Here is a 16,443-nt window from a genome sequence, read left to right as displayed (position 1 = left end):
GGGTGCCCCTGTCCCCTCTCCTCTGCTTGCCTGGTTTCTGCTCCGGCCCCCGTCTGCTCCGGCCTCTGGGTCATGGGGACCTTCTCGAGTCCCCACAGCTGCCCCCTCCCCAGCTCACTGCCAAAGAAAGGAGCCATAATGACGGCAGCAGCACTTACTGGGGAAGCTCACAGGCAGTGAGATCCAACAGTGACCCAGGCTCTGTCCCAAGCACTTTCCAGCAACGCTATGAGGTGGGGCTGTTACCTGCCCCGTTTTACAGACGAGGAAACTGAAGCACAGAGAGACGAGCAGCTTGGCTGGGGTTGCGTCGTTGGTATGTAGCAGAGCCAGCCCTCAGCCTAAGCCAGGCCAGCTCGAGTCCGGGAATCTCAGAGGTTCGGGTTGCTGTGGACAGGGGCCACATCAGGTCTGGCTCACCCCCACTTACTGTTCGCACCGCCAGGCAGACCAGAACTCGGGCTCCAGGCCAAACCATGCATTGTGCCACCCATTCACATGGGATACAGCAGGAGGGGTGCCCCCTGGAGTTGTACCACCCACTGGTCCAGCCAGCAGTCTCTCTGTCCTGACCAGGTGTCGGTCCTCCTGTACTCACTGGAATTCTGCCATCTTGTGGACACATTAGGAATTACCTGTGCTCTGCTCTGCAGAGCTTGCGGGCAAACTGGCTATTTACGTAGTTACCTTCTTACCCATCCACCAGGCCTCTCTCAGCCCTGCCCTGAGATGCTCAGACCATTCAGTACATCCATGCACAGGAACACAGGTAGGCCCACTCACGCTTGTATCAACCCTCCCTCCAAGTGAATCCAGATCAGATCCCCCTCCCATCTCTCCCACCTCCAGCCCAGCCAGCAGACCAACTCACCTGGACAACTGGTTGCTTCCCTGCTTCTTCTAGTGTGCCTTCCAGTTTGTTCTCAGCCAGTATCAGAGGCATCTGTCCAAGATCCCATCTTGCTACAGTCTGCTGAACAGCTTGTCTAGGTTCACCCTGCAAGCCCTGCCCCTGCCCTCCTCACCCCTGTCACCTACTTCTCCCCTCCACTCAGCATGTTCCAGCTGCACTGGCCTTCTCCTTGCTGCTCACATGCACCAGACTTGTTTCTGCCCCAGGACCCTTGCACTGGCTGTTCTCACTTCCTGCAGTACTTTTCCTTGAGAATGCTATGCCATCCAGGTGTCACCTCAAACGTCTCTTCTCAAGGGAACGTCTTAAACACCCCTTGGGCAGCCCTGTCCCTCCCCCAGTCTCAAACCACAGTGTCCTTTCCTCATAGCTCTTGCCATCTAAAATCACCCTGCCTTGTTTCTTCTGTCTCACCTCCCCGCCAGTGGGTGGGCTTTGTGAATGACAGGACTTAGCACGAACACTTCCTGGCCCTTGGTAACCACTCAAGAAATATGTGTGGCATAATTGGAAGAACAAAGGAATGACAGAACCCCCAAATGGCATTGAGGGACAGAAACCACAGATGGCCTTTTCCTCCTTTTGGGGTTACACAAACCCGGAGACAGAGCTCTAAGTAGCTGGCAGAGATGGTGCATCAACCTAAAGTGGGTTTCTGGGCCCCTGCACCCTGAGATTCTGATTCGGTAGGTTTGGAGTGGAGACCTGAACTATGGAGGGCCCCCCACCCCACCCCTGCATGTGCCTCAAGTGATCCCGGTGCTGGGGCAGTTTAATCTGGGGAAAGTGAGGCACAGGGGGGGAGGAGCTGGCCTAAGATCAAAGAGAGCAGGAGGCGGCACCCTATTCGTGAGCAGTGTCTGTTCAGTGAGCCGGGGCACTGGGCTGTGGAAAAGGGTGAGGGTGGGTAGGTTCCTTCTGCCCGGGTGAAGCTAGACGGCGGGTCCCCAGACCAGAGCCAGGGCTGGGGCGAGGCCAGCCAGACGCGGGAGGGCAAAATGCAAGAAGGCGTTTCCTTCTGGGTGTGCGAGTGCCCACTCTACTAGGAGTGCCTCCTTCAGTTTTGTACCCTGGATGCCTGGTTTGCCTCACCCTGGTCCCAGCTCTGGACTTCTCCCTCAATCTTTCCCCCAGCCTGGATTCTTCTGGAAAGAGAAGTTAGGGTCCTGCATCCCTACTTATCAAATGATGGCAGCCTCAGGGGGAACTCAGAGCTTTGATTTCTTTGACTTGTCCAGCCTTGGCGACCCTGCTGAGCAAAAATCTCCCAGCTCACTCGGCACTGGGCTCCTCATGATTTCTCAGACACATGAGCACACTCCTGCCTCAGGGCCTTTGCACTTGCTTTAGTCTCTGGCCAAGTGCTCTTTTCTCAGCTACTCACTTGACTCATGCCTTTGCTTCCTTCAGAGTTTTGCTCAAATTCACATCAACACCTTCCCTGGCCATTCTGGGTAAGGTAATCACCCCTTCTCCTTTTCCTTTTTTTTTCTTCCATAGCATGTGACTCTACCATATTGTATTTATTTATTTATTTATTTATTTATTTATTTTAAACAGAGACAGAGAGAGAGAGTCAGAGAGAGAGAGAGACAGGAACAGACAGACAAGAACAAAGAGATAAGAAGCATCAATCATTAGTTTTTCGTTGCACATTGCGAGACCTTAGTTGTTCATTGATTGCTTTCTCATATGTGCCTTGACCGCGGGCCTTCAGCAGACGGAGTAACCCCTTGCTCGAGCCAGCTACCTTGGGTCCAAGTTGGTGAGCTTTTGCTCAAACCAGATGAGCCTGCACTCAAGCTGGCGACCTCGGGGTCTCGAACCTGGGTCCTTCTGCATCCCAGTCCAACGCTCTATCCACTGCGCCACGGCCTGGTCAGGCCATATTGTATTTATTTTATTTATTTTGTTTCCTTCCACCAGGGCATGAGCTCCATCAGGTAAGGACTTTATCTTCCTTTTCTTTCTTTTTCTTTTTTAAATTTCTTTACCTCCAACAGCAGAACAATGCCTGGCATGTGAAAAGCGTCCCGGAAACACCTACTAGATGAGCAAATGAAAGGAGAGCAAGGCATTGGGACCACAGCCTCTGGCGGGGTACCGTTTCCAATGAGGCTAATGACATTATTTTGTCTTCATCGTATTTATTTTTTCTGGTTACCTCTCATTTCTTATGACATATGATACTGAGTTGTTGGGTTTTTTTTTCTTCATTTGTGATTTTAAATTTTCTTTTCAAACAAATACATTTCACTGGGGAAAGTACCTTTATTTAAAGAATAATATTCAGTTAATAGAGCGAAGAGGGTTAGGGAACGAGGGACTGAGGCCGAGTGATGGCTGGAGTTCAGGCCTCTCCTGTGGCAGACGGGGAAGCCCAGCGACTTGTTCCAGGTCGCATGGCGCGTGAGTGACCAGGAGAGCACTTACAGCCTGGTCTTCTGACTCCAGTTGTGGTTTTTCCAATTTCCTTCTAAATTTTCTGTTTCCCCCATCAGCAGACAGACAGGTGAGCAGGAAAGGGGTGGGGCGCCAGGGACCCCTGACCTGGAGAAGAGAGGCCCAAGGACATTCTCCAAGTGCGCGTGTCTCTGTCATCAGAACAGCGCCAGGGTCCCCTGACCTGGAGAAGAGAGGCCCGAGGACATTCTCCAAGTGCGCGCTTCTCCATCATCAGAACAGCGCCAGGACCCCCTGACCTGGAGAGGAGAGGCCCGAGGACATTCTCCCAGTGCGTGCGTCTCCGTCATGAGAACAGCGCCAGGACCCCCTGACCTGGAGAAGAGAGGCCTGAGGACATTCTCCAAGTGCTCGTGTCTCTGTCATCAGAACAGCGCCTGGGACCCCCTGACCTGGAGAAGAGAGGCCCGAGGACATTCTCCAAGTGCTCGTGACTCCATCATCAGAACAGCGCCTGGGACCCCCTGACCAGGAGAAGAGAGGCCCGAGGACATTCTCCAAGTGCTCGTGACTCCATCATCAGAACAGCGCCTGGGACCCCCTGACCAGGAGAAGAGAGGCCCGAGGACATTCTCCAAGTGCGCGTGTCTCCATCATCAGAACAGCGCCAGAACCCCCTGACCTGGAAAAGATGGGCCCGAGGACATTCTCCAAGTGCGCGTGTCTCCGACATCAGAACAGCACCAGGACCCCCTGACCAGGAGAAGAGAGGCCCGAGGACATTCTCCAAGTGCTCGTGACTCCATCATCAGAACAGCGCCTGGGACCCCCTGACCAGGAGAAGAGAGGCCCGAGGACATTCTCCAAGTGCGCGTGTCTCCATCATCAGAACAGCGCCAGGACCCCCTGACCTGGAAAAGATGGGCCCGAGGACATTCTCCAAGTGCGCGCGTCTCCATCATCAGAACAGCGCCTGGGACCCCCTGACCTGGAGAAGAGAGGCCAGAGGACATTCTCCAAGTGCTCGTATCTCTGTCATCAGAACAGCGCCAGGGACCCCCTGACCTGGAAAAGATGGGCCCGAGGACATTCTCCAAGTGCGCACGTCTCCATCATCAGAACAGCGCCTGGGACCCCCTGACCTGGAGAAGAGAGGCCAGAGGACATTCTCCAAGTGCTCGTGACTCCATCATCAGAACAGCGCCTGGGACCCCCGACCTGGAGAAGAGAGACCCGAGGACATTCTCCAAGTGCGCGTGTCTCCATCATCAGAACAGCGCCAGAACCCCCTGACCTGGAAAAGATGGGCCCGAGGACATTCTCCAAGTGCGCGCGTCTCTGTCATCAGAACAGCGCCAGGACCCCCTGACCTGGAGAAGAGAGGCCCGAGGACATTCTCCAAGTGCTCGTGAATCCATCATCAGAACAGCACCTGGGACCCCTGACCTGGAGAAGATGGGCCCGAGGACATTCTCCAAGTGCGCGTGTCTCCATCATCAGAACAGCGCCAGGACCCCCTGACCTGGAGAAGAGAGGCCCGAGGACATTCTCCAAGTGCTCGTGACTCCATCATCAGAACAGCGCCTGGGACCCCTGACCTGGAGAAGATGGGCCCGAGGACATTCTCCAAGTGCGCGTGTCTCCGTCATCAGAACAGCGCCAGGACCCCCTGACCTGGAGAAGAGAGGCCCGAGGACATTCTCCCAGTGCGTGCGTCTCCGTCATCAGAACAGCACCAGGGACTCCCTGACCAGGAGAAGAGAGGCCCGAGGACATTCTCCAAGTGCTCGTGTCTCTGTCATCAGAACAGCGCCTGGGACCCCCTGACCTGGAGAAGAGAGGCCAGAGGACATTCTCCAAGTGCTCGTGTCTCTGTCATCAGAACAGCGCCAGGGACCCCCGACCTGGAGAAGAGAGACCCGAGGACATTCTCCAAGTGCACATGTCTCCATCATCAGAACAGCGCCAGAACCCCCTGACCTGGAAAAGATGGGCCCGAGGACATTCTCCAAGTGCGCGCGTCTCTGTCATCAGAACAGCGCCAGGACCCCCTGACCTGGAGAAGAGAGGCCCGAGGACATTCTCCAAGTGCTCGTGACTCCATCATCAGAACAGCGCCTGGGACCCCTGACCTGGAGAAGATGGGCCCGAGGACATTCTCCAAGTGCGCGTGTCTCCGTCATCAGAACAGCGCCTGGGACCCCCTGACCTGGAGAAGAGAGGCCCGAGGACATTCTCCCAGTGCGCGCGTCTCCGTCATCAGAACAGCACCAGGGACCCCCTGACCAGGAGAAGAGAGGCCCGAGGACATTCTCCAAGTGCGCGCGTCTCCATCCTCAGAACAGCGCCTGGGACCCCCTGACCTGGAGAAGAGAGGCCAGAGGACATTCTCCAAGTGCTCGTGTCTCTGTCATCAGAACAGCGCCAGGGACCCCCGACCTGGAGAAGAGAGACCCGAGGACATTCTCCAAGTGCACGTGTCTCCATCATCAGAACAGCGCCAGAACCCCCTGACCTGGAAAAGATGGGCCCGAGGACATTCTCCAAGTGCGCGCGTCTCTGTCATCAGAACAGCGCCAGGACCCCCTGACCTGGAGAAGAGAGGCCCGAGGACATTCTCCCAGTGCGTGCGTCTCCGTCATCAGAACAGCACCAGGGACCCCCTGACCAGGAGAAGAGAGGCCCGAGGACATTCTCCAAGTGCGCGCGTCTCCATCCTCAGAACAGCGCCTGGGACCCCCTGACCTGGAGAAGAGAGGCCAGAGGACATTCTCCAAGTGCGCGTGTCTCCGTCATCAGAACAGCGCCAGGACCCCCTGACCTGGAGAAGAGAGGCCCGAGGACATTCTCCCAGTGCGTGCGTCTCCGTCATCAGAACAGCACCAGGGACCCCCTGACCAGGAGAAGAGAGGCCCGAGGACATTCTCCAAGTGCGCGCGTCTCCATCATCAGAACAGCGCCTGGGACCCCCTGACCTGGAGAAGAGAGGCCCGAGGACATTCTCCAAGTGCGCGTGTCTCCATCATCAGAACAGCGCCAGAACCCCCTGACCTGGAAAAGATGGGCCCGAGGACATTCTCCAAGTGCGCGCGTCTCTGTCATCAGAACAGCGCCAGGACCCCCTGACCTGGAGAAGAGAGGCCCGAGGACATTCTCCAAGTGCTCGTGACTCCATCATCAGAACAGCGCCTGGGACCCCTGACCTGGAGAAGATGGGCCCGAGGACATTCTCCAAGTGCGCGTGTCTCCGTCATCAGAACAGCGCCTGGGACCCCCTGACCTGGAGAAGAGAGGCCCGAGGACATTCTCCCAGTGCGCGCGTCTCCGTCATCAGAACAGCACCAGGGACCCCCTGACCAGGAGAAGAGAGGCCCGAGGACATTCTCCAAGTGCGCGCGTCTCCATCCTCAGAACAGCGCCTGGGACCCCCTGACCTGGAGAAGAGAGGCCAGAGGACATTCTCCAAGTGCTCGTGTCTCTGTCATCAGAACAGCGCCAGGGACCCCCGACCTGGAGAAGAGAGACCCGAGGACATTCTCCAAGTGCACGTGTCTCCATCATCAGAACAGCGCCAGAACCCCCTGACCTGGAAAAGATGGGCCCGAGGACATTCTCCAAGTGCGCGCGTCTCTGTCATCAGAACAGCGCCAGGACCCCCTGACCTGGAGAAGAGAGGCCCGAGGACATTCTCCCAGTGCGTGCGTCTCCGTCATCAGAACAGCACCAGGGACCCCCTGACCAGGAGAAGAGAGGCCCGAGGACATTCTCCAAGTGCGCGCGTCTCCATCCTCAGAACAGCGCCTGGGACCCCCTGACCTGGAGAAGAGAGGCCAGAGGACATTCTCCAAGTGCGCGTGTCTCCGTCATCAGAACAGCGCCAGGACCCCCTGACCTGGAGAAGAGAGGCCCGAGGACATTCTCCCAGTGCGTGCGTCTCCGTCATCAGAACAGCACCAGGGACCCCCTGACCAGGAGAAGAGAGGCCCGAGGACATTCTCCAAGTGCGCGCGTCTCCATCATCAGAACAGCGCCTGGGACCCCCTGACCTGGAGAAGAGAGGCCAGAGGACATTCTCCAAGTGCGCGTGTCTCCGTCATCAGAACAGCGCCAGGACCCCCTGACCTGGAGAAGAGAGGCCCGAGGACATTCTCCCAGTGCGTGCGTCTCCGTCATCAGAACAGCACCAGGGACCCCCTGACCAGGAGAAGAGAGGCCCGAGGACATTCTCCAAGTGCGCGCGTCTCCATCCTCAGAACAGCGCCTGGGACCCCCCTGACCTGGAGAAGAGAGGCCAGAGGACATTCTCCAAGTGCGCGTGTCTCCGTCATCAGAACAGCGCCAGGACCCCCTGACCTGGAGAAGAGAGGCCCGAGGACATTCTCCCAGTGCGTGCGTCTCCGTCATCAGAACAGCACCAGGGACCCCCTGACCAGGAGAAGAGAGGCCCGAGGACATTCTCCAAGTGCGCGCGTCTCCATCATCAGAACAGCGCCTGGGACCCCCTGACCTGGAGAAGAGAGGCCAGAGGACATTCTCCAAGTGCGCGTGTCTCCGTCATCAGAACAGCGCCAGGACCCCCTGACCTGGAGAAGAGAGGCCCGAGGACATTCTCCCAGTGCGTGCGTCTCCGTCATCAGAACAGCACCAGGGACCCCCTGACCAGGAGAAGAGAGGCCCGAGGACATTCTCCAAGTGCGCGCTCTCCATCATCAGAACAGCGCCTGGGACCCCCTGACCTGGAGAAGAGGCCAGAGGACATTCTCCAAGTGCGCGTGTCTCCATCATCAAACAGTGCCAGAACCCCCTGACCTGGAAAAGATGGGCCCGAGGACATTCTCCAAGTCGCGCGTCTCTGTCATCAGAACAGCGCCAGGACCCCCTGACCTGAGAAGAGAGGCCCGAGGACATTCTCCCAGTGCGTGCGTCTCCGTCATCAGAACAGCACCAGGGACCCCCTGACCAGGAGAAGAGAGGCCCGAGGACATTCTCCAAGTGCGCGCGTCTCCATCCTCAGAACAGCGCCTGGGACCCCCTGACCTGGAGAAGAGAGGCCAGAGGACATTCTCCAAGTGCGCGTGTCTCCGTCATCAGAACAGCGCCAGGACCCCCTGACCTGGAGAAGAGAGGCCCGAGGACATTCTCCCAGTGCGTGCGTCTCCGTCATCAGAACAGCACCAGGGACCCCGGCCTGTCGTCTCCGTCATCAGAACAGCACCAGGGACCCCCTGACCAGGAGAAGAGAGGCCCGAGGACATTCTCCAAGTTGCCGCGTCTCCATCATCAGAACAGCGCCTGGGACCCCCTGACCTGGAGAAGAGAGGCCAGAGGACATTCTCCAAGTGCGCGTGTCTCCATCATCAGAACAGTGCCAGAACCCCCTGACCTGGAAAAGATGGGCCCGAGGACATTCTCCAAGTGCGCGCGTCTCTGTCATCAGAACAGCGCCAGGACCCCCTGACCTGGAGAAGAGAGGCCCGAGGACATTCTCCCAGTGCGTGCGTCTCCGTCATCAGAACAGCACCAGGGACCCCCCTGACCAGGAGAAGAGAGGCCCGAGGACATTCTCCAAGTGCGCGCGTCTCCATCCTCAGAACAGCGCCTGGGACCCCCTGACCTGGAGAAGAGAGGCCAGAGGACATTCTCCAAGTGCGCGTGTCTCCGTCATCAGAACAGCGCCAGGACCCCCTGACCTGGAGAAGAGAGGCCCGAGGACATTCTCCCAGTGCGCGCGTCTCCGTCATCAGAACAGCACCAGGGACCCCCTGACCAGGAGAAGAGAGGCCCGAGGACATTCTCCAAGTGCGCGCGTCTCCATCATCAGAACAGCGCCTGGGACCCCCTGACCTGGAGAAGAGAGGCCAGAGGACATTCTCCAAGTGCGCGTGTCTCCGTCATCAGAACAGCGCCAGGACCCCCTGACCTGGAGAAGAGAGGCCCGAGGACATTCTCCCAGTGCGTGCGTCTCCGTCATCAGAACAGCACCAGGGACCCCCTGACCAGGAGAAGAGAGGCCCGAGGACATTCTCCAAGTGCGCGCGTCTCCGTCATGAGAACAGCGCCAGGGACCCCCTGACCTGGAGAAGAGAGGCCCGAGGACGTTCTCCAAGTGCGCGCGTCTCTGTCATCAGAACAGCGCCAGGGACCCCCTGACCTGGAGAAGATGGGCCCGAGGACATTCTCCAAGTGCGTGCGTCTCTGTCATGAGAACAGCACCAGGGACCCCCTGACCTGGAGAAGAGAGGCCCGAGGACATTCTCCAAGTGCGCGTGTCTCTGTCATCAGAACAGCACCAGGGACCCCCTGACCTGGAGAAGAGAGGCCCGAGGACATTCTCCAAGTGCGCGCGTCTCCATCATCAGAACAGCGCCAGGGACCCCCTGACCTGGAGAAGAGAGGCCAGAGGACATTCTCCAAGTGCGCGTGACTCCATCATCAGAACAGCGCCAGAACCCCCTGACCTGGAAAAGATGGGCCCGAGGACATTCTCCAAGTGCGCGTGTCTCCATCATCAGAACAGCTCCTGGGACCCCCTGACCTGGAGAAGAGAGGCCAGAGGACATTCTCCAAGTGCGCGCGTCTCCATCATCAGAACAGCGCCAGGGACCCCCTGACCTGGAGAAGAGAGGCCAGAGGACATTCTCCAAGTGCTCGTGACTCCGTCATCAGAACAGCGCCCGGTTCCAGGCACTTCGATGTGTGAGTAGAAGAGGGGAGACCTGGGACCCCATATCCAGCCCCGAGGGCACCCAAGGCTGCTGGGGAGAGCCCAGGCCGATGGCGGCAGCGTCAGGCTGTGGAGGGAGGTCACCTACTGTTATGTCTCTGTAGAGAGTAGGACCCCAGGACAGTGGAGGTGGGGGGTGTTGGAAATTGGGAGGTGGGCATGCCCTTTGGGACTGGGGAGAGCTTAGGCCACATGCAGTGAACTGGGTCACAAGGACGCATAGAGCAGAAAGTGGGAGGATCCCTTCTCCTGAGGATGCCCGTGGCTGTGGGTTTTACAGCGTGGGGTGAGGGCTGAGGCCCAGCTCCCCGACAGCTCTGGCTTGGAGTCCAGCCTTCACCCCTCGCCAACATGGTCTTCAGCATCTCCCTCATCTTCCTCCCTCTCCGAAGGGCTCAGTCAGGACACTGTACCATCTGGTCCTCAGACAGAGTTTAGGAAATGCTAATGGCTGGCGTTGGAGGGCAGGGGTCAGGTTCAAGGACGGTTCAAGGGCACAGTGCATCTGCTCTGCATATTTCTTGACAACAGCTTTCTAAGGGTGTCCATTTGCACTTCACTGGAAGAAAATCAGTGATGCTGAAGGCCCTACCTCTTTGGGGCTGGGACAGGGGAGGCGGGAGGTGGAGCGGGGCCGAACCAGGAGGCTGGAGAAGGCCTGGGAGGAAAGGGTTGGAAACTGTGTCATGTGGGGAGAACAAGGCACAGAGAGGGGCAGACATTCATCCATCCAGAGGGGCCAAGCCCGTCGTCATGACTACACAACTGGTTGGAGGCAGATTGGGATTGGAGGCCAAGTGTGTGGGTCCCACACTCTGTGTCCGTCTCATAGATTCCAGCTGTTTCCAGACTCGAGCATTAGAAGGTCACTTGCACTGGCCAGGCCTTTGAGACAGGACAGCCTCTCCTGGCATTGTTGACTGGCCCTGAGCAACTTGGGACGAGCCTCAGGTGGCCCCTCTGCCCGCCGAGGACAAGGCACCGCCCAGTCCATCCCAGGGGCATCGGCAAGCCGCGTGAAGTTGTTCTTATTCCCCTTCAGTCCTTTTCCATTGATATTGATGACTGCGATCTCTTGGCTGCCTGCCTCAGCCTCTGAGGGCGGGGGACACCTGAGGACAGAGGGGACACCTGAGGATGGAGCGGACACCCCGGCCCACCTGGGGGTTTGGGGAGCGGGGTCTCAGAAGCCAGCCCTCGGGGCTCTGAGGAGCGTGGGAGCTCTTTCCCAGGGCCCCGGCTGAGAAGGATTTATGGTTTGGCCTGCAATGTGGTGAACTGCTAAATATGCAGATTATGGGGACAAATCCGGGGGTGGCAGGGAAGGCAGCCAGGGGGTGGGGGCGTGCTGGAGGTCTGGCTGCAGGGCCATGTGTGCGGGTGGGGCCGGCGGCTCCAGATGGGGCCGCACATGTGCCTGAGGGGGGGTGCCCCCACGGCCTGCTCCCCACCTCCTCACCCTCCTGGGGCTCCCAGCGGGGACAGCCCACTGTTCTCCTCCCAGGCAGCGGCCTCCCAGCGCCTGGGGCACTGAGAGAGAGGGGTGCGGTGGGGGCGGTGGGGAGAGGGACGTTTCCATTGCTCTCATGGGCAAATCCAGGCACAAAGATGTCGAGTTCTGTACCCTGGGCCACCAGCAACTTAGCGCCTGGGTCTGATCCCAGAGGCTGGTCTCTTGGCTCTTGGCCAGCACTGGGCATGGTTGGGCATGGGGGGGGAGGACTCGGACCACGGCAGCTCAGGTTCTAACCCCAACAGCCCCCTGGGCCAGGGCGGCCATGGCTGCCACGCCCACGAGGAACAGGAGACGCTCTACCCGTGGCTGCTGGCTTAGATGTGGTAGAGCCAGGTTTGTCCCCAGTGCTGGCCATTGCCATGAGACTCTCAGGTGGCCTCCTCCAGACCTCGGGGAGGAGGGCAGCTTAACACAGGAGCGCAGAGTGGCCTGTCTTCCTTGGCTCGGCTGTAAGTTCCATAGCCAACAAAGCCGTGTTGGCCGAGAGGAGAGGAATCAGGAGGCAGCCCTATTTTAGGGGAAAGAGTAGGATGATGAAACTAGGGAGGGGTGGGGAGGGAAGGGTGTCCTGCAGGGAGAACGAGGCACAGAGAGGGGCAGCCATTCATTCAAGGAGCACAGCAGTTGGTTGGGCTCAGAGCAAACAGACACGGTGTTCTGGGTTCCTGCCAGGCTGCTGGGCCCAGAGAGGGCGCACTGAGTGCTGAGATCTGGCCCCTGGCCCTTGGCTAAGGCGCAGCTTTGGCCGAAGTGTCCTCTCCCTGCTCCCAGACCCCATGACCAGTCCTGAGGATTATGCAGATGGCGGGTGACTGGGGCTTTCCTCTCCATCCAGCTAACCCACCTCCTCTCTCCATCGCCCCATGAGTCCCAATCATGGGAGCCCTACCCAGTGTCCCTGACTGCAGTGCAGAGGACACGGGCCAATGTACTCAGCTGTCCCCAGCTTTCTGTTTTGGGGTCCTAATGGGCACCAGAGTTGTGAACATAGAAGCTCAAAGTGGCAGGGGGTTGGGATGTAAGGACAGATCCATCAATAGGAATAAGAAACAGAGTCAGAAACACTGGGACCCTGGAACGCAGACGCCTCAGGTGTCTGAGTCAACAAGATGTTCTCAGGACGCTTGGGGTTTCCCTCTGGGGAAAGACGGCACTGCCCAGAACAGGATGGTGACGGGGACGGGGACGGGGCAGCAGATTCCCCCACCACACACAGCAGTTGCTGCCAGAGGGAGGCCACTGCCGCGGGAGCCTCTGCCCTGCCCCCGCTCCGCCCTCCTTCACAGCTGCCCACCCTCGCGTGGAGCCCCCACCGGTCAAGACTCCTTCTGCGCATGGCTTTCGGGGAGGCATTTTCAAGAGTGGAGTAAACTACGCATGAACTAGGAAACTGAGGGGCCCAGGTATGAATCGGAGTCTCTTTTGCTAGCTGTGTGATTTGGGGCAAAGGACTTGACCTCCCTGAGCCCGCAGAACAAGGGCAGCTGCAGGCCTGACAGTGAGCAGGTGTCGCTAGCACCTTTGTTTGTTTCCTTTTGACGGGAAACTTCTGCGACCAGCTGTGTGGCTCTCCGTTGCCAATATCTCATAGGCTCCTCTCCCCACAACTTTCTCCTTCTCCTTCTCCTTCTCCTTCTCCTTCTCCTTCTCCTTCTCCTTCTCCTTCTCCTTCTCCTTCTCCTTCTCCTTCTCCTTCTTCTTTTGCAACAGAGATAGAAACGGAGAGAGAGACAGAGAGAGAGAGACAGATAGAGACAGACAGACAAGAAGGGAGAGAGATGAGAAGCATCAATTCTTCGTTGCAGCACCTTAGTTGTTCATTGATTGCTTTCTCATATGTTGCTTAAGCCAGTGACCTTGGGCTCAAGCCAGCAACAAGGGGGTCATGTCTATGATCCCACACTCAAGCCAGTAACCCCGTGCTCAAGCCGGATGAGCCCGCACTCAAGCCAGCAACCTCGGGGTTTCGAACCTGGATCCTCCGCATCCTGGGCCAATGCTCTATCCACTGCACCACTGCCTGGTTAGGCACAACTTGCTTCTTTCCCAGTGATAACAAGACTTTAGCGAAGTGACTAAGGAGCCATGGCAGCTACCAGGCCCTGTGCTGGGTGTTTTCATCACTGCTGAGGAAATTGAAGCACAAAGAGGTAGTCACTTGCTCAAGGTCACACAGCAACTAAGAGACTATGGAGACTCAAGTCCAGATCTGTGCAAGTTCAAGGCCTTGTCTTTCCACTCCACTCTGCCATCTGCCTCTTCTAACAAACCATAGACAGACTTCAGACTCAAAAAGCTCCACAGGATGGGGGTGGGGCGCTCTGGGGCCTGGGGCGCCAAGGCCTGGGTTTGTCTCCTCTGAGTTCACAGAAAGGGGGGGGGGCAGGCAAGGGCAGAGATGGTTCCAATGGCTCCACACCTGAGCCCCTCGTGGGCCCAGAGTTTTGCCCCCAGGAAGGCAGGGAGTTCTCCTTTGCCTGCAGGAAGCTGGGCTCCTGAGCTTTCAGAGGAATCTTCCAGCTCCCAGAAGTTTGGTCCCTCCCCCTCCAAGGGAGCCACCAAAGGAGAGATTTCATCTAGGGAATGGATTGTTCCCTCCCCCTGCCCCCATGTCATTTTATTAGATTCAGCAGAGCCTTTTATTTCTAATTCAGGAAGTGTCCTGACAATAAAGACATCATCGATATATTAACTCACTTCTTCAAAATTTCAAGCACATTCTGGAGAGAGATTTTCCAAATGGAAAACAACACTGCAATAAAGTGAACAGTGTGGTCCTGGCTGTCACCGCTTTTATGGTTGGGCTTCAAGCAAGGAGGGAGCACTAGGGGAGAAAAAAAAAACCCAGTAAAAAGCGAGCAAACCAACCAGGAAGGGCAGACTCCCACCGACAAGGCAGTCCTTCCAGAAGGGCCTCTGTGACTAGGCATTGCCTCATTTCCATCTGCTTTTGTAAAGAAATTACAAAAAGCAACAGCTATTTGTTAGAGCCCTTGGCCATGCTTTTAACTCTATTGACAACCTCACAGGAAGACATTCTGGCTCGTTCTCTAACTTCCCAAGGTCACTAACTGTGAAGCCCTCTACAGCACATGGGAGCGGCCTGAGGAACTGTCTGCAGCCCCCTCCTTGAGTTCAGGCCCCACAGCCGCTGTGGAGAGATTGGTCTGCCGCTGTTATAAGTGGGGAGAGCTGAGGGCTGGCCCAGTGTCACACTGCCAGAAGGTAACCAAGTCCGGATGCGGTCCCAGTGCTCTGACCCAAAGCCCCCTGCAGAGAGAAAGTGGGAAGAAGCTGACAGAGCAAGCGGCACCCACGCTCTGGTTCCTGTTGCCAGGCGGTCAGGGGCCCCTCCAGCCCTCTACCCCCCTTGACCTTCGGTGTCAGAGTTAGGGCAACTTCTCTTTAGTGGGAATTCAGTTTTCACTTATTCAACAGATACTTGGGGTAATCTTCTAGAAGCCGACGCTTGTGTTAGTGAAGGGATAGAGTAACAAACCAGTAAGGCCCCCAGCCCCTGATTTTCAGGGGTCAGGCCCCCCTCCCTTTGTGTCCCCACCCCTCGCCAGGGCCCCTTCGCACCAGAGAAGCGGCAGCTGTGACCCTGATCTGATTCAGATGTCTTCTCCACCCACCGGGAACAGTCCTCAGAGAGGCATGGGACCAGGCCCGCCCGCGAACATTTGCTGGTACCTCTCACTCCCTTCCTACAGCCACCCCCACCCACCCCCTCTACCCTGGCCTCTGCTCCAGAACCTTATGGTTTCAGCTCCGCCTGGGACAGGCCAGGGGCAAGGGAGCCCCCGGGGAGCCTGGAGCAGAGGCCACGAGGGGGCGGGAGGAAAGCTGGCCAAGCAGAGGTGTGTTTTGAAATCTGCTTCCTTTTGGCCACGCTTGAACTTCCAAGCACTGACTTTGACTGACAGGCAGGGAAAGGGAGCACCGGCTCCCTGTGGAGCCTGGGGCTGGGATGGAGGGGCTCCGCGGGGGCTCGGGCTCCAGGGCCAGCATCCTCTGCACTGCCTCCCCGCCCGGGAGAGCCTGGGAGCCTGGGACCTGGGTGGAGGTCGAGGAGTCTTTACAGGAAAGTTTGAGAATCCCAGCAGGTCTGAGCCCTTGAGAGCAAGTCTGATAACAGCAGCACCATCAACAAGATGGACAGCATTTAACGAGTGCCTACTGTTTATTGAAACAAATGCTTATTCAAAAAGTTCATCCTCGTAAAAATCTTAGAGCAGTGCCCAGTGAAGACTAGATGTTCATGCACTTGTGAATAAGTAATAAGTTGAGGCTTGGGTCTGCCATTTGTCTGTTCAACTCAGATCTGTCCCCGGTATCTCAGGGCTGTCTCCTGTCAAACTACATCTCCCAGGCTCCCTTGCCAACCAGCTCCCTCAACCTCGGCCAATGGGAGGAGCCAGCTGAAAATTATTGGGCTCCTAGGAGCCAGGGTACTTTTTTTTTTTTCTTTATTTATTTTTATTTATTTATTCATTTTAGAGAGGAAAGAGAGTTAGAATGAGAGAGAGAGAGAGAGAGAGAGAGAGAGAGAGAGAGAGAGAGAAAGGGGGGAGGAGCAGGAAGCATCAACTCTCATATATGCCTTGACCAGGCAAGCCCAGGGTTTTGAACCGGTGACCTCAGTGTTCCAGGTCAACGCTTTATCCACTGTGCCACCACAGGTCAGGCGGAGCCAGGGTACTTTATCCACTCCCTCTTTCCTTGGCATCTGGAGCAATGACTTGGCCCTCTTCATGGTTCCAGGTCCTGGGGGCAGGTCCTTCTGCCTGACCCCTTCCCCGACTCAGGTTCCTGCGTCCCCACTGATTTTCGCTCCTGGACTCTGGTGTCATCACTTCCTCCCTGGTCCCGAAGTTCCGTCAGTGT

This window comes from Saccopteryx bilineata, chromosome 1 (assembly GCF_036850765.1).
Source record: "Saccopteryx bilineata isolate mSacBil1 chromosome 1, mSacBil1_pri_phased_curated, whole genome shotgun sequence".
Lineage (NCBI taxonomy): Eukaryota > Metazoa > Chordata > Mammalia > Chiroptera > Emballonuridae > Saccopteryx > Saccopteryx bilineata.
Note: the sequence above shows the minus strand (reverse complement) of the source record.